Source organism: Humulus lupulus, chromosome 2 (genome assembly GCF_963169125.1).
Source record: "Humulus lupulus chromosome 2, drHumLupu1.1, whole genome shotgun sequence".
NCBI classification, from domain to species: Eukaryota; Viridiplantae; Streptophyta; class Magnoliopsida; order Rosales; family Cannabaceae; genus Humulus; species Humulus lupulus.
In genome coordinates, this window is record NC_084794.1 from 134718998 (window position 1) to 134740022 (window position 21025).

Consider the following 21025-nt stretch of genomic DNA (forward strand, 5'->3'; position numbering starts at 1 on the left):
CAATGTGCCAGTTACGGGATCCAGCTGCAAAGGTGGCGAGCGTTGGCGTGTGGGCGCTTGCTCGTTGCCACCTGGAGCTTCTCGTTGGGAATTTCCCGAGGCCCGTATATATCTTCTCAAGTGTCCTTGTCTAATAAGGAACTCGATCTCATCCTTCAGCTGGTTGCATTCATTGGTATCATGTCCGTAGTCATTATGATAACGACAGAACTTGGTAGTGTCTCTTCTTGAAATATCCTTTCGAATGGGAGCAGGTTTCTTAAAAGGCACACTGGAACTCGTGGCCTGATAAACTTCTCCCCGAGACTCAATAAGGGCAGTATAGTTAGTGAACCGAGGTTCATAACGATTACCCTTGGCACGTTTATTGTCAGAGGTGGAAGGCTCATTGTGTGGTCGTTTCCCCCTATTCATGCCATTGCCGTTGCCATTCCCATTGCCTTTGTCGTTGTCGTTGTCGTTGGGCTTGGACCCATTGGCAGCTTTGGCGGGCTTGGCAGTCCCCTTGTCCTTGCTTGGGGGCTTCCCTTCATTGGCGATGGCATCCTCGAGCTTGATATATCGATCAGCTCGATCCAAAAATTCCTGGGTAGTTCTGACCCCATGTTTTATGAGGCTGTCCCAGAGAGGCGTGCGGCGCTTAAACCGCGCGGTTATGGCCATCATCTTGCCTTCGTCTCCCACTGTTTTCGCTCCAGCAGCTGCTCGCATAAAACGCTGGACGTAGTCTTTCAGTGGTTCTCCGTCTTGCTGGCGTATTTCAACCACCTGGTTTGCCTCAGTCGGGTGTACACGACCCGCGTAGAATTTTCCGTAAAACTCATTTACGAACATTTCCCAGGAAACTATACTTGTAGGAGGGAATTTGAAAAACCACTCTTGTGCGGCATCAGAAAGTGTTGCAGGGAAGATCCTGCACCGAGCGTCTTCGAACACTTTTTGAATGTCCATTTGTATCTCGAATTTGTTAACGTGAGATACCGGGTCACCATACCCGTCAAAGTTTGGAAGCGTAGGCATCTTAAACTTGCTAGGAGTTTCTGCCATAGCTATCCTCTAGATGAAAGGAGTGCCTTTTCTCCTATCGTGGTCGATATAAGATGTTCTTCCCCTGACCAGCTGCTGCACTGCCTGGTTGAGGGCATCTATCTGGGCTTGCACGGTGCCAGGAATTGCCGGGGCCTCTGGTGCTGGGGGGACGCACTCGTCGTGCTGCTCCCGGTGATTGTTGAGTATGTCTCGTAAGTCCTTGTCTCTTCTCCGCTGCTCGCTAGCTCCAAGCCGGTTGAAGACGTTATTTTGTCTGGGCTGCCCCCCAGCGTCCCGTCTTTCGGGTTGGTCATCCCGAGGTGGCAGGCTTCTACCTCCACCTCTTTCTTTATTCCTCCGACCGGCATTTCCTCTGCCTGAGTCGGCCTCGTTATAACCATGGCCATCTCTGAATCTTGATTGGCTATGGTGGGATCGACTATTCCCTCGGTTGCCTTCCCGGGCTAGAACCTCCTGAGCATTAGAGGGTGGTATGCGTTGGTCGGTAGGTCCCCATGCATTATCATGTCGTGGGGGGCCTCGGACCGCAGAGCCTAACTCTAAGTTCCTCCTGTTACCAGGTGGACGCTGTCCTCTGCTCGAAGGGTTTTGCTCATCGCCCCTATGGCATCTAGGACTGCGAGGCGGCTACCCGGCCCTATTCTGCCTCTGTTGAGGGGGATTGCCGCAACAAGCTTGGGATAGAGGCTGTACCTCAGGGTCCATCAGCGGGCATCGTCCTGAGGTGCCGGTGGCTGCTTGGGCCTTTGTGGGCTCGAGGGTTGGATAGGCGGGCTAGGATTAGGACCTCTCTGTGGCGGCCCGTTCACAGGTTGATCAGGCTGCGAGGCTAGTGCAGCCTGGTTCCTAGCAAGTTGTAGGGCTGCTTCGAGGGCTGCCATGGCCTCCCTCTGGTGACGGTCCATCTCCGCCTGTCTTTCGCTCAGCTCCAGGCACTGCCGTTCAATTTCCTGTTGCTGCCGCGCCATGATTTCGGCAGCACTTTCCTGGCTAGCCCTCAGATTGGCCAATTTGTCTTGCAATGTCCCCAGGGTATTCTTCAGTGTCTCGAAGTCCATTTCTTCCTCATCAAATTCCAAATGTGGCTCATCCTCAGCCATGTTTGGAGGAGGAGGAGGCGGGTGAGATGGTGCAGCGCCAGCTGCCTGTCCAGTTTTCTTGGTAGTTTTCGTCATTGATCTTTCAACGATAATGTATCAAGTTCTCAATGAAAGCACCAGAATGTTGACCCTGAATTTGGCCAACTGACACGGAGTCAAATTTTCTTGATGCGGACAAACACGTTGGAAAGAATATGATGACGAAATAATAAAGAACACAAGAGTTTATAGTGGTTCGGCCCCAAAATCTGGTAATAACCTACATCCACTCGAATTGTTATTGATATAGAATTCAAAGGAGTGGTCAAAGAACTAGGGTTCAATGAGTTTCACCAACCTCTGAAGAACAAGACAATATATCAAATAGAATCACTCTAGTCTCAAATAATTCGAAGGCCAAAAGTCCCTTCCTTGAGCTATCTTTCTCTATTTATAGGCTCAAGAGGGATTACATTAATTTGTTACAGATATTCTTTCCTAAATAATTGGATACTCAGGAAATCATGGGAGTCAATCTCGGGATTGACTAAGATCTTTATAAAAGTATCATGAGACACGCGGAACCTGCGACCATACTGGTCGCAGGTAAACTTCGACTGCCTTTTGTTTACAATATCTCCACTGGTCGATACCCTAGCAGAACTTCGCCATGTGTCAGCCACGTGTCCAGAAATCATTTGCCACGTCATTTGTGCCTGTTTTTTGGATAACAATAACAATATGTAATACAAGATTAGATATTTAATACTTATGTTAATATAAATTTAAATATTATAAAATATTATTATAATAATAATAATAATAATATATAATACATAATCTTAATTTTTATTAAAGAAATTATTATTTATGTTTAAAAAGTGTATTATATTATATATATTTAAAAAAAATCATAAACAATATTTTGGTTTAATTTTTTATTCAATATTGTTATCTCCAAAATTTCAGTTTGATGACGTGGCAATCAGAAGTGACAGGTGGTCGTGCATGATCGTCAAGCGAATCATCAACGGTCAATAAATGTGTTGACCAAGGGAAGTGCAAAGGTTAGAAAATGACCTACAGAGTTGTGATATCACTAGTCGGAAGATGGTTTTACCTAATCAGGAAATAATTCACCCGACCGGATAGGAATTTAACTGGTCAGGAGGAAGTCTTATCCGACCAGACACATCAGAAGGGGTGTTTGTCCGACCAGAAAATGGTTTAACTGGTCAGGAAATGATTTACCCAATCAGATAATAATTTTGTATGGTCAAGAGGGAGTCTTACCCGACCAGACACATCAGAAGGGTGGTTTATCCGACCAGGTAAGGATTTAACTGGTTAGGGAATGTTTGTAATGCCCCAAATTTCCTAATAAGGTTTAGGGCCTTGATTAGAAGGCCGAGATGGCCATAATTGATTTATTATGCTATTAAATGATTATATGCATGTTTAGGAGTATTAAATATGCATGTGAACTCATTTTTGATTAATTGGGTGATTTTCATATTTTGGTCATTTCGGGCATATTTGGCATATATGTGATATGTGTGTGGTGCTTCGTTATTATTTGGTTATGCTAGCGTTACTTAGCACGAGACAATCCTAGGAGGTAAGCTAGTGGGAAAGTCACAATAGGATTTATTCTTGACTCGGAGTGAGTCAAGGGGTATTTAGCACATTACCGGGTTATTGAGTAATGATAATAAATATTTGATGATAAATTGGGAATTAGTAAGATCAGGGGGAAATTCTGGAGGTTTTGACTATTTTGTCCCCGGGGACGTTTTCAGGACCCCGAGCGTTAGGATTTGTTTGAGGCTACTTAAGCTTAAAGTAACTTGTTAAGAAATAAAAAGAACGTTCAGTAAGTTCTCTCTCCCTCTAAGTTCCATTTTCGTCTCACGATCGCGTTTTCGAAGGAAACTTGAGTTCTAGGACTCGGATTCAAGCGAGGATCGAGGAATAGCAATCCTAGGGAAGATTAGAAGCTTATTTGTCGGAGGATTTAGTTGGGAAACAACTTAATCGAAGGTAATCCAAGCTTTATGTTCTAAGTTTTTAAAGTTTTTTGGCTTGAATTAGATTTTGTATTTTGATAAGTTTTCGAATGATTTGAGACTTCGGTTTTGTTGGTTTTGGATCATGGGGATGTTTGGGAACTTTGATTTTTGGATTTGGAGATGTTTGGGTAGGTTTTTGGAAGGATTTAAAATGGTAAAAATGAGTTTTTGGCTAGGTTTCGAGGTGGGGCCGTGGCCCTGTTCTTGGGCGCCGCGGCCCGAGCTTGTTGCAAGTGGGTGATGGTGTTGATTGGCCTGAGGGTCGCGGCGCTTGAGGCCATTTGTGGCCAAATCGATGATTTGATCATGGGAACTCAAACCTTAGGCCGCGAGATCGTTCCCACTACCCAGTTTAGTGGGATTCGATGTCCCAGAGGCTAGGTCTTGGTCCGGGAACCTTTTATTTCTCATTTTGATGAGATTTTATATTATGGTTGTGACTAGGTTAACACTAAGGGCTTGGAATCAGGATCGTGCTTGTGGCTCGTTTATTGGTAACATGTGCTTGGACCAAAGGTAAGAAAATTGTACCATGTATATGACATGCATGGTTATTATTGAGGTATGTCGAGTGTTTAAATGTGATGCATGTGATGCACGAGAAAAATGTGTTTAGGGCATGCCGTGAATGTTAAATGTGAGATTGTTCAGAGCTTGAGTCTCTGTGTTTGTGCATGCTCCTAATTATGCTAGCAATTGTTAAATGAGCATGTTGAATGCTCTATATTCGAATATTTGACATATGATATATGCTTTGTAGCATTGCTTACTTGTGCGTGGCATTGACTAGTCAGAATCGGCACTGGTCGCGTGCTACTGACATAAGAGTCAGAAATGGCATAAGCGTCATGAATGCAGAGCCAATAAAAGATTAGATCTAATTGATATCGGCATTGAATGACTCATATGGAGTATTAATGCTGGACCGACCCTAAGTTCGATGAACATCTGCATTGAATGACTCATATGAAGCATTAATGCTGGACCGACCCTAAGTTCGATGAAAATTATAAGCTCTTGTCTAGTCTATGACTAGTTACTCAGAGCCAGGGCCAAAGGCCTAGGTGACTGTTTTGTCACATGGCTGAGGGAAACAGAATCCCACGTTAGTGACTCTAGGGTCACTCAGTAGGTTTATGTTGGTGACTATCTCATGAGATACCTATCTTGTTTAAGCTAGTGAAATGATCACTTATTTGTAAAGGTACAGACCCCCTGATAGTGACTTGTTAATTAGGCACTCGTGCAGTTCGACCACCACGGCCCAGGGTTGAAAGAGGAACTAGAGTTAAACCTTATTTTGTCGCTTAGATCGGCTAGTTGTAAATATTTTCTTGTAATGAACCTTTAAATTATATTTTTGGGATCCCAATGCATATAGTAAACGTTTTAGTGAAATGTTATATCTTAACCAAAAAATTTAATCCTAAATTGCTAATCATACTTAGTTACACGATTATGGCCAAATGACTCGGTTAGCGAGTTTAGCATTGTTTAAAATGCGCACCATAACGGTCCCTGGAGTTTAGGGCGTTACAACTTGGTATCAAAGCGAGTCAAGGTTTATGGGTTCCTGAAGACAAGCTGGGCATGTACACTCGTCACTGAAGATAGCTTCACTCAGGGAATGGTAACTATTTCTGTAGTTATGTTCTTAACTACTTAAATATAATGTAAATGCTTTACTTGCACATTGTATTAGGGAGCATGAGATTCTGAAAGAGCCTGGCTCTTGACTATATGATTACATGCTCCGTGAATATATATATATATGAATGTGATCGTATGATTACCTTCTCCATGAACATATATAATTGTGATATTTGCATGCTAGAGTTGGAGGCATGGTATGAATGCTGGAAGAGCAGGGATTATGACTGATGTGTGAATGCCATGGGCATATTTTTTTAGCACGGCAGTGATTTGTGAATGTGGTATGGTAAGATTGATCTCGTGGGGAAAGCTCTTGATATGCTCCTCATGATTAATGGGTCAAGTTATTAACTGCAGATTTAATCAGCAGGTTTGTATCCAAGGCAGATAATGAGGCCTAGTTGTGGTTATACTGAGGCTAGGAGTTACAGCCAGGGTTTTAGTTCTTCATCTGCTCCTATGAATTTCCATTAAATGTTTACAGATTTGCAATCAAGATTGCAGAAGCATAAGGAAGAGATTAGGTGTTTAAAGCAACAGCAGAATCTGTTGGGGAACACCTCTTCCTTTGATTTGCCAGGAGTGGCACCAGCTTTGGCTCAGCCTAGGGTTGAGAGTAGATGGGAATTCTGTGGAAGATTCCAGGAGTATTACCCTCTAGTCTTCGAGGGAGGCCTAGATCCATTTAGAGCTGAGCAATGGATGGGCATGATCAGTTCCATTCTGGATATTATGGGGCTGGTAGGTCACGATAGGGTGATCTGTGCTACATATGTATAGCGAGATGATGCCCAGACGTGGTGGGAAGTAGTATCCCAGACACGAGACACAAGTGTGATGGATTGGAAAGAATTTAGGCAGCTGTTTAATGAAAAGTATTACTATGATGCAGCCAAGACTGCTAAGGTGAATGAGTTTATGAATCTCGTTCAGGGAAGGGCATCAGTAACCGAGTATGTTAAAAGATTTGATGGGTTGGCCGAGTTTTTTTTTGACATGGTACCCGCAGATGTAGCTCGGAAGGAAAGGTTTATTCAGGGGTTGAATTCCAAAATAGCTCAGGGCATTAGAGTTGCCCCAGTGTATGAAACCTCCACCTACACTAAGGTGGTAGGGAAGGCTCTTGTTGTTGAGAGCATAAGAAATGAGAAGATGAGTGCTAGGGAGCACAGAGCTCAGGCACTGGTACCTCCACTTATTGGAGCAAGCAAGAATGAAAGTTGGAAGACTTATCCAATATGTGCTCGGTGCAAGAGGCGTCATCTGGGAGAATGCCGAGCAAGGGCATGTTTCTTATGTGACATGGTTGGGCATTTCAAGAAGGATTGCCCAAGGTTAAGAAAGGATGAGAAAAAGGGGATGGACAGCTCGACTTCAGCTTGAGTGTTTATTTCGAGGCAGTCAAACTGAGACTAGTTCCTCAGGGGTGGTAGGTCAGCTTTTTAATTTTGATTTTGTATTGTACTGACTGGTTTTGGTGCCATGCTGTTTCTTTGTTTGTTGTATATAGAGAAGCATAAGATGATATGCAGATTGCATGGTTATGTTATGATGGGAAAGTAATACTGTATTGGTGACTTGAGATGAGTTGGATTATGATGAAAAGGACTCATCAGTGACTTTGATAAAGCTAGTTATGATTGGCTTTGGTATGATCTGGGGTGTGGATTGGTTAAGTAATTATGGGGCAATGCTAAATTGCAAGGAAAGGTTAGTAACTCTTGGGTTTGAGAGTGGAAAGCCTTGTGACAGTTGGCATTGTGCATGGATTATGTATGCTTATGACATCTGTATTGAGAGCTAGAGTTTTATTGCAGGGAGATGCATGGAACTCTTAGCTAGTGTGGTGGATACCACTTAGATTGTGCCAGTGGGATCAGGACAGACTGGAATAGTCTGTGAGTTTCTGGATGTATTTCCAGGGGATTTGTCAAGATTGCATTTACAAAGAGAATATAATGGTGACTGGATTAGTGCCAGGGATGGAATCAGATCTAGGGCACTGTTTTGAACGGCTTCGGCAAAATTGTAAGACTCAAGGGATTCAGTTATGGGATAAGATGGTACTCTCCAAGGTGGATCTTAGATCTGGTTAGTACCAGTTAGAGATCAAGGGGAAGGTTAAACAGAAGACTATTATATCAGATAAGGGCACTGGGAGTGCTGAGTTATGATTTGAGAGTTTGATTAATGTTGAGTGTCTTGATGAATTAGATGGGCAGAGCATTCAAAGGATTATTTGAATGGGACTTGTGATCGTATTGGACGATGGTATTGTGATGTATCTCTTGCGGAGATTTGCTAAGGTCAAGGAATGACTTCGAGGGCAGGAGTTTCCTTGGACAGGCAGGATATTACATGTACCTTGGGAAAGGGTTCTGAGTCTTCTTGCGGGTCAGAATCAATTTGCAGGTTGTTATGACACATCAGTGACAGGGAAAAGTGATTGCCTATGCATCATGTTGGTTAAAGGATCTGACCAGAACTAGAGTAGAGTTTCTGGTGGGCCAGGTGGTCAGTTTTATGCTTGAGATTACTATCTCAGAGAGGATTAAAAAGGAAAACAATTAAGTGAACCACATATAGGAAAGATTGAGTGGAAAATCTTAGCTGGATTAGCTACGGATTAAACAGTGTCAAGGATGAATTTATTGAGGTATAAGGATCGGATTTGGAATCCGATGGACACTAAGATTAGATGGGAGATTCTGGATGAATCTCATGCTACTCTTGTATTCTCTTCATTCAGGCATCATGGAAATGTAACAGGATATGAAAGCTTTATAGTGGTGGCCTGAGATGGAGAGGGGCATAATGGAATATGTGGCAAAGTTCTTAACCTGTTAGCAGGTCAAATCAGAATATCATAAATCAATAAGGCCATTGTATCATTTGAGTATTCTATAATGGAAATAAGAAAGCATCGTGATGGGTTTCGCGGTGAGGCTGCCCAGGATAGTGGGCTAGTATGAGTTGGCATCAGGTCATTATGGACCAGTATTCCAAGTAAGTTCATTTCTATCAATAAGGACAAGTAATACAGCTGATCAGTATTCAGATCTCTATGTGAGAAAGATAGTGCGCCTTCATGGAATTCAAGGTCTATCTTATCAGATGAGGACTCAATTTTTACTTCCAAATTTTGGGAAAGGTAGCAAAAGGCAATGAGTATATAGATGGAATTCAGTACAGTTCATTATCCTCAAACTGATGGTAAATCAAAGAAAGGAGAGAGAGTTATCCAGTATTGGAAAGATACCTTATGAGATGAGGTATGTTAGAGAATGTTTAGCACCAGTTCATTGGAATGAGATGGGTGAGGTGTTGATTTTTTGGATCCTAAGGTAGTTCAATGGACCATTAAGATTATTAGAGCTTGGAGCTTGGAGCTTGGATGCTCACTTCTCATAGTACATGGAAAAGTTTTACTGAATTGAAAAGCAGGAACATAGAGTTTCAAGTAAAAGATTGTATCTTCCTTAAAAGTATCACCGTGGAAAGGGGTGAGGAGGTAGGGGCAAGTTGAGCCCTAAAGTAGTATAACAGTTTGAGTCCTGGATAGGACGGGTCAAGTTGACTTTGGATCGGCCTTATCTTTGGCACTGTCAGTTGTATACATTGTATTTTGTATTTCCATGCAGAGGACATGGGTTGAAAGAAACTCATAAGTTAAGTTATGAGAATCTGGAGATTGAGGCTAAGTTATCCTGTAAGGAATAGCAAGTCCAGATAAGAAACAGAAAAAAAAAAAAAGGATCTAAGGAACAAAGTGTACCTTGAGTTAAGGTAATGTTACAGAGACAGTGAAGTCGAGGGAACGACCTGGGAACTGGAATCAGTTGTGTGGAATTTATATTCCAGACAATTCAGATAAATTTTGAGAACAAAATTTCTGTAAGGATGGGATAGTTGTAAAGCCCCAAATTTCCTAATAAGGTTTAGGACCTTGATTAGGAGGCCAGGAGGGCCATAATTGATTTATTTTGCTATTAAATGATTATATGCATGTTTAGGTGTATTAAATATGCATGCGAACCCATTTCTGATTAATTGGGTGATTTTCATATTTGGGTCATTTCGGGCATATTTGGCATATATGTGATATGTGTGTGGTGCTTCGTTATTATTTGGTTATGCTAGGGTTACTTAGTACGAGACGATCCTAGGAGGTAAGCTAGTGGGAAAGTCACAACGGGATTTATTCTTGACTCGGAGTGAGTCAAGGGGTATTTAGCACATTACCGGGTTATTGGGTAATGGGAATAAATATTTGATGATAAATTGGTAGTTAGTAAATCAGGGGGAAATTCTAGAGGTTTTGACTATTTTGTCCCCGGGGACGTTTTCGGGACCCCTAGCGTTAGGATTTGTTTGATGCTACTTAAGCTTGAAGTAACCTGTAAAGAAATAAAAAGAACGTTCAGTAAGTTCTCTCTCCCTCTAAGTTCCATTTTCGTCTCATGATCGCGTTTTCGAAGAAAACTTGAGTTCTAGGACTCGGATTCAAGCGAGGATCGAGGCATAGCAATCCTAGGGAAGATTAGGAGCTTATTAGCCGGAGGATTTAGTTGGGAAACAACTTAATTGAAGGTAATCCAAGTTTTAAGTTCTAAGTTTGTAAGCTTGAATTATATTTTGTATTTTGATAAGTTTTTGGATGATTTGAGACTTGGGTTTTGTTGGTTTTGGATCATGGGGATGTTTGGGAACTTTGATTTTTGGATTTGGAGATGTTTGGATAGGTTTTTGGAAGGATTTAAAATGGTAAAAATGAGGTTTTGGCTGGGTTTTGAGGTGGGGTCACGGCCCTGTTCTTGGGCGCCGCGGCCCGAGCTTGTTGCAGGTGGGTGATGGTGCTGATGGGCCTGAGGGTCGCGGCGCTTGAAAGGGGGGTCGTGGCACTTGAGGACATATGTGACCAAATCGATTTTTGATCATGGGAACTCAAACCTTAGGCCTCGGGATCATTCCTACTACCTGGTTTAGTGGGATTCAATGTCCCGGAGGCTAGGTCTTGGTCCAGGAACTTTTTATTTCTCATTTTGATGAGGTTTTATATTATGGTTGTGACTAGGTTAACACTAGGGGCTTGGAATCAAGATCGTGCTTGTGGCTCGTTTATTGGTAACGTATGCTTGGACCAAAGGTAAGAAAACTACACCATGTATATGACATGCATGGTTATTATTGAGGCATGTCGAGTGTTTAAATGTGATGCATGAGAAAAATGTGGTTAGGGCATACCGTGAATGTTAGATGTGAGATTGTTCAGAGCTTGAGTCTCTATGTTTGTGCATGCTCCTAATTATGCTAGCAATTGTTAAATGAGCATGTTGAATGCCCTATATTCGGATATTTGACATATGATATATGCTTTGTAGCATTGCTTACTTATGTGTGGCATTGACTAGTTAGAATCGGCACTGGTCGCGTGCTACTGACCTAAGAGTCAGAAACGGCATAAGCGTCATGAACGTAGAGCCGATAAAAGATTAGATCTAATCGATATCGGCATTGCATGATTCATATGGAGTATTAATGCTGGACTGACCCTAAGTTCGATGAACATCTGCATTGAATGACTCATATGGAGCATTAATGCTGGACCGACCCTAAGTTCGATGAAACTTATAAGCGCTTGTCTAGTCTATGACTAGTTACTCAGAGCCAGGGCCAAAGGCCTAGGTGACTGTTTTGTCACATGGCTGAGGGAAACAGAATCCCACGTTAATGACTCTAGGGTCACTCGGTAGGTTTATGTTGGTGACTATCTCATGAGATACCTATCTTGTTTAAGCTAGTGAAATGATCACTTATTTGTAAAGGTACAGACCCCCTGATAGTGACTTGTTAATTAGTCACTCGTTTAAAGGTACAGACCCCCTGATAGTGACTTGTTGATTAGTCACTCATTTAAAGGTAAAGACCCCCTATTAGTGACTTGTTAATTAGTCACTCGTTTAAAGGTACAGACCCCCTGTTAGTGACTTGTTGATCAGTCACTCGTTCATTGTCTGAACTTATTTGCATATGTGATTAAGGCTATTATTTCTAGGCATGCACTTTATGATTTGATGACATGTTATTACTGTTCATGAGCATATTGAGTTTTCTTGCTGGGCTTCGGCTCATGGGTGCTATGTGGTGCAGGTAAAGGCAAAAGAAAGCTGGACCATCCTTGAGTTGGAGAGCTTAGGTGACGATGTGTACATATGCAGCTGCTCGACCACCACGGCCGAGGGTTGAAAGAGGAACTAGGGCTAAACCCTATTTTGACACTTAGATCGGCTGGTTGTAAATATTTTCTTTTAATGAACCTTTAAATTATATTTTTGGGATCCCAATGTATACAGTAAATATTTTAGTGAAACGTTATATCTTAACCAAAATTTTTAATCCTAAATCGCTAATCATACTTAGTTACATGATTATGGCCAAATGACTCGTTTAGCACTGTTTAAAATGCGCACCGTAATGGTCCCTGGAGTTTAGGGCATTACCATGTTTCACCTGACCAGTTACCTGAGATAGGGGTTTCATCCGATCAGTCACATCAGAAAGAGGTTTCACCCGACCAGTTACCTCAGAAAGGGGTTTCACTCGACTAGTTACCTCAGAAAGGGGTTTCACTCGACCAGTTATCTTAGAAAGGGGTTTCACCCGAACAGTTACATCAGAAAAGGGTTTCACCTGAGCAGCTATGTCAGATTGAGGAATGTAGCCGACTGGATGTGTCAGAATCTCAGGAGTTAACTTCTCAATGACTTCTTTACAGAATCTCAGTAACAACTTCAACCAGAATCGCTCATAACTACCGCATGAATCTCTCAGATATCCCGAAGTAATAGCTATATTGTTGTAATTTAAATTTGTTTATTACTTTATTAATTAAAGTTGGTTGAAACAACCAAGGACTCCGTCAAAACGGGATATTTTCATGTACGATCCATGAGCCTGTAAATAAAGGGCTTATGGGATCATTTTAGGGGATCTGATATTTGGGAGACTTTTACACTCTCTAATTTGGAGACTTTGGGACTGTGACTTGGTGCATTCTTGGGGAATTTTCTAAGAAAGCTTAGAGAGAGAAAGCTTGTATTCTCTAGAGAGAGAAACTTCGTATTTTTCTACTTACACTTAAGAAACTCAGTTGGCTCAGGTTCATCTGATCTTAAGTGTAGGCTACATATATCACAACTCCAAGTGGATTAGGCTATTGCCAACAAATTGGGGCTGAACCACTATAAAATTATTTGTGTCATTATTTTCTATTCAAGGCTTACTGTCGTTTTTACATCTACTCGTCGTTGGCCAAAATCGTGGTCAACATTTTTTGTGCTTTCATTGAGAGCCTGTATAGAAGAAACACACTACTATCCTACCAATATGGTGCCCAGGAAGCCCGGTACGTCAACTACAAAAGAAATTGTTAGAATAGAAGGTCCTGCACCTGAGAACCCTGACATTGAGCACAGGGTCTTTTTCGAGGAGACAACTCGAAAGGTCAAACAACTCCAGGAGGCCATGAGGGCTTTCCAAGAAGAGATGATGCAATTCAACGCTCGGTAGGAGTCTTTCGTTGAGGAAATGGCCAGGCAAAAGGCTGCATTCGAGCAGCAAAGATGGGTAATGGATGCCAGAAGCGAAGAGAACAGGTGACGGCAAGAGGAGACCGACCGACGACATCGCAAGGCAACACTTGCTCTAGAATCAGCTACTCAATTGGCCCAGGCCAATGCCCAAGCCGCGGCATGAGCAGTCGTCCAGGGCGCAAGAAATAATAATGTTGGTCAGAAGTCCCCTATTGGCAGTGCCGATTCTCGGGGGCCAGACAGAAGTAGAAGCAATCCCACTGGTTGGGCAAATGATGGGGTCCACTCTGGGACTGTATCGACGCAAAGGGATAATTCTAGAACCCCTTCCAAAAGCCACCGGTCAGAAACTTCTCGATCAGGAAGTCACTGGTCGGGTCATAAGAAGACTCCGCCCGGGTATAACCAGACCAGAGCTCCTCGAGATAAGAAAACTCCATAGTATAAAAACGGGTATGGTCGGGATAAGGCTACTAGTCATCAAACCCACCAGTCAAAAGAAAAAGAAGGCAATGACCAACAAGAAAGAGGAAAGGACCGCCCGGGCCGTGTCGAGAAGCTGCCACTACATCCTGGCCAGCAGCGTAGTGGGAGAGAGCAGGTCCCGCGTAGTAAGCCCTTCGAAAAATTTAAGAGTACGGAGTTCGATCAGCTAGGAGGACATGCTTCCCGAAAGGATCTAAGGGACATCATTAGCAACAAGAGGAAGATCGCCAAGTCGAAGGACAAGATCTGACCCTCCCTGGCGATCAAGTAGAAATACTTTACGACAATGCACTAGACGGAAATGCCCGACCAGGAGGTCAAAACCCTGAAACATCATCAGTTGCACCGGTCATTCAAGCCCAACTTGATGCACTAGCGGCTGCAATGCAAAGTTTGACTAAGCGATACCAGGTTGAATGATATCGACCATAGGAATGACAACCCTTTCGGTATACTTGAACAATGTTCAACTGGTCGGTAAACTAGGTAGTGTTCAACTGATCAGTGAATTTGGCAAGTTGTCAACTGGTCAGTAAAAACCGAGCCGTGTTCAACTGGCCGGTATTCACCTGGTCGGGTAAACTGACAGTAATTGGGCAGTGTTCAACTGCTCAAAAATTCTCCATATACTCTATGTGTTTCATGAGTAATTAACCATTGATCACTTGGGATCACATAGGTATACTGGTATATAATTTATCTTGCTACAATTCTAGGGTGAAAGATCGAAAGTTCCAGGTCAGATTTGGTCCTGAGAAAGGTGTTCATCAAAGAATCATCAACTGGAGTGATATGACCAAATTGGGAAATACTTTATCAGATCAAGAAAGTTTTGCCTACTGGCACTTACAAAAAACTTTATTGGCTGAATGGAGCCTGATCATGAACCACTAGATTGGCGAGCATATGAGGATATATTATCACTAAATACCGCTTTCAGAGTGGTAGCTTAATTTCAAGTTGTTTAACTTGTTATTTAAGCTTGGTTTATAAGCTAGTTATTTGCTGACCAGTCATTTATTTTTTAACAATTTTTGTTGTTTAAGACTCGTTATTAGACATGTTTTGTCCTTTTTTAATTTAAGAGTAATAAAAGAGACTACGCGCAGTGTGGTCGATTCTTGATACAAATATGCATGTGTGTTAATTTTTCGAACAGTGTTCAATTGGTCGGTAAAATCAGACAGTGTTCAACTACTCAATACATTCAAGCAGTGTTCAACGGCTCGAATATTTTCCATATATTCTATGTGTTTCACGAGTAATTAACTACTCGAACAGATTTGGTTAAGTAGCAAGTGACCAAGGATCTTTCAACCCTCAATTACTTGGGGGCACATGGGATATACTAGTATATAATTTAACACAGGAAATAAGAGCACGAGTTAAGATATTTGTTTTTAGGTTGACTTGTAAATTTTCGAAGTCAAAAAAGGTCATTAAGCTAACTTGTTTGACAAAGCTTAAGTAACTTGGAATTTTTCAAAATTTCAAGTTACAAGAAAATATTCATGTGACAATAAACATTATTCTCATAAAATGTTAGAGCAATAAGAGTGTGAGAAAGTATTCTTAGTAGGGACTTATGAAATGTCTAGAATTTCTAAGTTAGAAAACTAAGTACTCATGCGAAAATATAAGGCATGCATCAAAGTGACTTTACTATTCACAAAAAACTTATAATGTTTTAAGTCTAAAAAGACTTAGAATGTTTCAAGTTAGCAAGGAAAAGTAAAGTATAAATGCCAACAGCTCAGTCGTACGAGAAAAATATCAAGGTTGCTAAGCAGCAATTATCTTCACAAAAGTATAAGAAAAAAAGAGTAAACTACTGGCCAGGTACAACGTTTTGCTGGTCAGGTGCAAAGTTTCCTTGGTCGGGAGAACAGATACAACTTCCCTGGTCAGCTGAGCATGCATCACTGGTCGATTAGGAAACTCCGTGGTTGGATAGGATGCTCTCTGGTCGGCTAAGAGTGTCTACTGGTTGGGTACACTAGTCTTTGGCTGGTCAACACCGTCGTCAACATCCAGGACCTCCTCTAGTCGGAATGATAGAGCGGGAGAGGTAGGCACAGTGCCAGCTGGAAGACCTACCTCCTCAATGGCCTTGGCTTCACATTTGGCGAGTTCTTCGGCCTTTGATTCTTTAGAGAGAAATTTGAGGTTGAGAGGCTTGTTTAACTTCCAAATCTGATAGAAGCAGTTGAAGCAGATTTCTTCATAACGAGCCAAATCGGTTTCCTTTTCATGTTTCAACTCTTCATTCTCTTGAGTCTTCTTCTTCAGCTGGTTGATCAATGTCTTATTGGCCTGGACTTGCTTGCTGTTCTCATCAACCAACTCCTTCAATGATCTATCTCGGTTAGCAATTGTTTTCTCAGCTTGCTTAGTCTTTTCTTGGAGATCTTTCTCAGACTTAGTCAAACTTTCAATCTTTGCCTGGGCTTCCACCAATTGATCATGCAAGACCTTGACCAGCTCCTTATATTCGACTGCTCGGTGTTGAGCATGACTAACAGTGATGAGTCCCTGGAGTAAATAACCGAAAAAGTATTCAGAATAAGAACAATCAATAAGAAAGTGAGTGTTTATGATAAGATGCTTACACTCATAATTTGAGCAAGGCCTTTGTGAAGGACAACTTCAATGCTTTGCCGAGGTTGAGTCTCGAAGGTCTGAATTGTCGTTGAATGGTGGAGAGTATGGTCTAGTAACTCTTTGTCGTACTCACCAGCAATGCGAAGGGGCTAGCTTAAGTAGACTAATCGAGTAGTTTGTAGGCTGGCAGAAGAAGGAATAGATGGAGGAGTCAAGCGTGGGATAGTGAGTAACTGATCGGATGGTCTCCCCTGGTTAGATGGTGTAGTCCTCACGACCTTGCTTGGAGGATTCAGGCTACTCCCTTCATCAATTTTTCTCTTTTGGGCAGAGGTAGTGTTGAACTGCTTAAACATGTCTGGATCTACAAAAAAGTAAAGCAAAAGTCCAGTCAGTGAAAATGAGAAATAAATATAAGTGAATGAAAATTTTTACTGTGACCACATGACTCTACAGACTTTCATCACAATCATTCTCAAAATGTAATTATGGTTGCTATTAGTAAAACTTGAATTCAGAATTTCATCGAAAATGTCGTCCTCGTCTTTCGACGATGAGTTGTCTTTTCTAAGGAGTTCGATGTTTTTTCCTTTCCCAGGCCTAATAGGGAAGGTAGGTTGGTGAGAATTTTCAAGAAGAGGCTCTCTAATGATGAGACCACCTGATCAACGTGGTTGAGGAGATGGTTTAGGAGAAAACTGGTCAGTCACTACTTCCGTACCGGTATTAGACTGATCAGTCGTATCTGCATCATCAGTTGTGCTGCCCACATCAATATCTTGGTTGTTCTGTAACAATCCCACCAATTGAAGATTCTCCAAGGTGACCAACTGCTTAACATCCTTCTCCTCAATGGGCATGTTAGCGAGATCCTCTGTCCGGGAATGCATTTCCCTGGTTGGGAGAGGTTGATTAAAAGAGCATGCATGCGTAAAAAGCCAGGTTGTTGGCTTTGATTTCTGGAGTAAGAAAGTATTTCGTATAATACTTTCCAGGATTCGATTTATGGGCAATGCCATGAAGATACTTAACCCCTTTTTGCCTATGAAAGAGGTGGAAAAAAACATGTATTCTTGTGGCTGGGGTTAGTCCTAAGATCGAACAAATAATGTACCTCATACGGGGAGATGAGTAAACCAAACAGAAAATGAGTAAAAATATTTATTGCCCAGTGAAAAAAATTTCTGAGCAGTGAAAACATTTTACTGCCCAGATAAAAATGTATAAGAGCAGTAGTGATAATTTGATGCAATTCAGAAAGAAAAAAAAATAGTCACACAGCACATTCCAAGGCCAACCCGATCGGATATTGTATGTTTATGTGCTCGGGTGGTGTTTGGGTTCCCGAAGATGGGTACATATCGGAGCGTCTAAACATGTGATCGAGCGGATGAAGGGACACCAAGGAGTCCGACCAGCCAAGGCGAACCCGATCCGAGGAGTCACAGCACCCGAGTGACGTGTGATCCGGTCGGCTAGCAAGTGTCCGAGGAGTTGGGGCCTACCCAACCGGTTAGGCATGGGTTCCGACCATCCAAGGCGAACTCGATCCGCCACAAGCACAATTCCAAGTAGTTCACACGTGTTCCGAGCAGCCAAGGAACCCAATCGGAGCAAGCTAGTCCGAGTGGAACAATGCCTATCCAATCAGTCACACAAACAAATCTGAACAATAATTTTGTTTAAAAAAATATCATCACTCGGCAAGCATAAATTCACTAAAAAACGTGGGGAACAAACACATTTTTTTATTCATGGAGTACACCAACAAGATCAAAAAGGGAATTTCAAGGGTTTCAAAAATCTTCAAGAAAACATCAATGCTCGTCCTATACCCATGAACCTGAATATGCAATGTGGAATGGGAGATCATTTTTTCTTCAAAATTTCATGAAATTGGAGGCAAAATTGACTAATCCAAGGCCTAAACTACATCAAAACAGCCATAAAATGCACTATTCAACATAGATTCATCACAAAATTCCAAGGAGAGCACATCAAATGTGGGTTTCGGTACTCACATATTCTAACCAAAATTTGTGCAGAATTTTAATGCTTCAAAATGTTTAAAAGTGAAGTCAAAGAAGAAGAAACTTACCCAAGTGGATGGAGGAGCCTTTGATTTCTTGAAAGAAACTTTGATTTGTTCGAAGGAAGTGGAGCACCCTTGGAGCTTGGAGGAGAATCGGCCAAGACAAGAGGAATTTCTTTTTTGTGATGTATTTTTTGCTTGTGAGGGATAGGCAAGCGTGGGCCTATTTAAAGGGAAAGAAGGAACTTTTCAATTACCCTAAAAACTCTTAGTATTCTCTTTCCCACGATTGGGAACTGATAAGTGCCATTTTTATGGCCTGAAAAGTTAAGTTGTGGGTTTACTTGACAAGGCGGGAGAATATAGAAAGTCATTTTTTGGAATTTTGGGACACAGAGAATATTAAAGCTACTGGTGAGTCACCACGTGGAGGCAACTGCTAAGATATACTTTGAATTTCTGGTGGCTATTCAATTTCTAGAGATTTAACTGGTTGGACTTTTATTATTTGTGAAAGTTACTAACAGGGCGAAGTTTTTTTACGACCTCAAAAACATTTTGCTAGAGAAATTTTTTATCATATGAGTAAATCATATAATAAACTTGAGGGGCAAATGTTATCCCCAAAATTTCAGTTCGATGACGTGGCAATCAGAAGTGACAGGTGGCAGTGCATGATCGTTAAGCGAATCATCAAGCGGCACATTAATGGTTAATAAATGTGTTGACCAAGGGAAGTGCAAAGGTTAGAAAATGACCTACGGGGTTGTGATATCACTAGTCGGAACATGGTTTTACCTGGTCAGAAAATAATTCACCCGACCGGATAGGAATTTAACTGGTCAAGAGGAAGTCTTACTCGACCAGACACATCAGAAGGGGTGTTTGTCCGACCAGGAAAGGGTTTAACTGGTTAGGAAACGATTTACCCAACCAGATAATAATTTTGTCTGATCAGGAAGGAGTATTACCCAACCAGACACATCAGAAGGGCAGTTTATCCGACCAGGTAAGGATTTAACTGGTCAGGGAGTGTTTCACCCGACCAATTACCTCAGAAAGGGGTTTCACCCGACCAGCTATGTCAGATTGTGGAGTGTAGCCGACCAGATGTGTCAGAATCTCAGGAGTTAACTGCTCAGTGACTTCTTTGTAGAATCTCAGTAACAACTTCAACCCGAATCGCTCGTAACTACCGCGCGAATCTCTCAAATATCAGGTAAGGATTTAACTGGTCGGGGAGTGTTTCACCCGACCAATTACCTCAGAAAGGGGTTTCACCCGACCAGTTACCTCAGAAAGGAGTTTCACCCGACCAGTTACATCAGAAAGGGGTTTCACCTTACCAGCTATGTCAAATTGTGGAGTGTAGCCGACCAGATGTGTCAGAATCTCAAGAGTTAACTGCTCAGTGACTTCTTTGTAGAATCTCAGTAACAACTCCAACCTCAATCTCTCGTAACTACCACGCAAATCTCTCAAATATCCCGAAGTATTAGCTATATTGTTGTAATTTGAATTTGTTTATTACTTTATTAATTAAAGTTAGTTGAAACAACCAAGGACCTCGTCAAAACGGGATATTTTTCATGTATGATCCATGAGTCATAAATAAAGGGCTCATGGCATCATTTTAGGGGATCTGATCTTTGGGAGACTTTTAGACTCTAATTTGGAGACTTTGGGACTGTGACTTGGGGCATTTTCTGAGATAGCTTAGAGAGAGAAAGCATGTATTCTCTAGAGAGAGAAACTTTGTATTTTTCTACTTGCACTTAAGAAACTCAGTTGGCTCAGGTTCATCTGATCTTAAGTGTAGGCTATATATATCACAACTCCAAGTGGATTAAGCTATTACTAACAAATTGGGGCTGAACCACTATAAAATTATTTGTGTTGTTACTTTCTATTCAAGGCTTACTGTCGTTTTGACGTCTACTCGTCGTTGGCCAAAATCGTGGTCAACAAATATGTTCATGTCATTTTTTATATATAATATTGTTTATTTATTTGAAATGTATGTGACAATGATACAAAATTAATAAATATAATTAATAAATTTTATAAATAAAACTAAGCAAACGTGCATTGCACGTAACTTGTATATAGTCTATATAGAAGTGTGTAGATAGCAGAAATTCTTGATTTTAACGTTTTTTTTTTTGTTAACTTTAACAGAATATTCTAAATATTTAACTGAATATACCTTTAAAACTAGATATTTATTGATTATATTAATATAAATTCAAATATTATAAAATATCTTTATTAAAATAATATTTAATATAAAACTACATATTTAATAATTATATTAACATAAATTCAAATTCAAATATTAGAAAATATCATTATTATAATAATATATGATACAAGACTAAATATTTAATAATTATATTAATATAAATTCAAATGTTATAAAATTTTATTATTATAATAATATATAATCATAATTTTTTACAAATT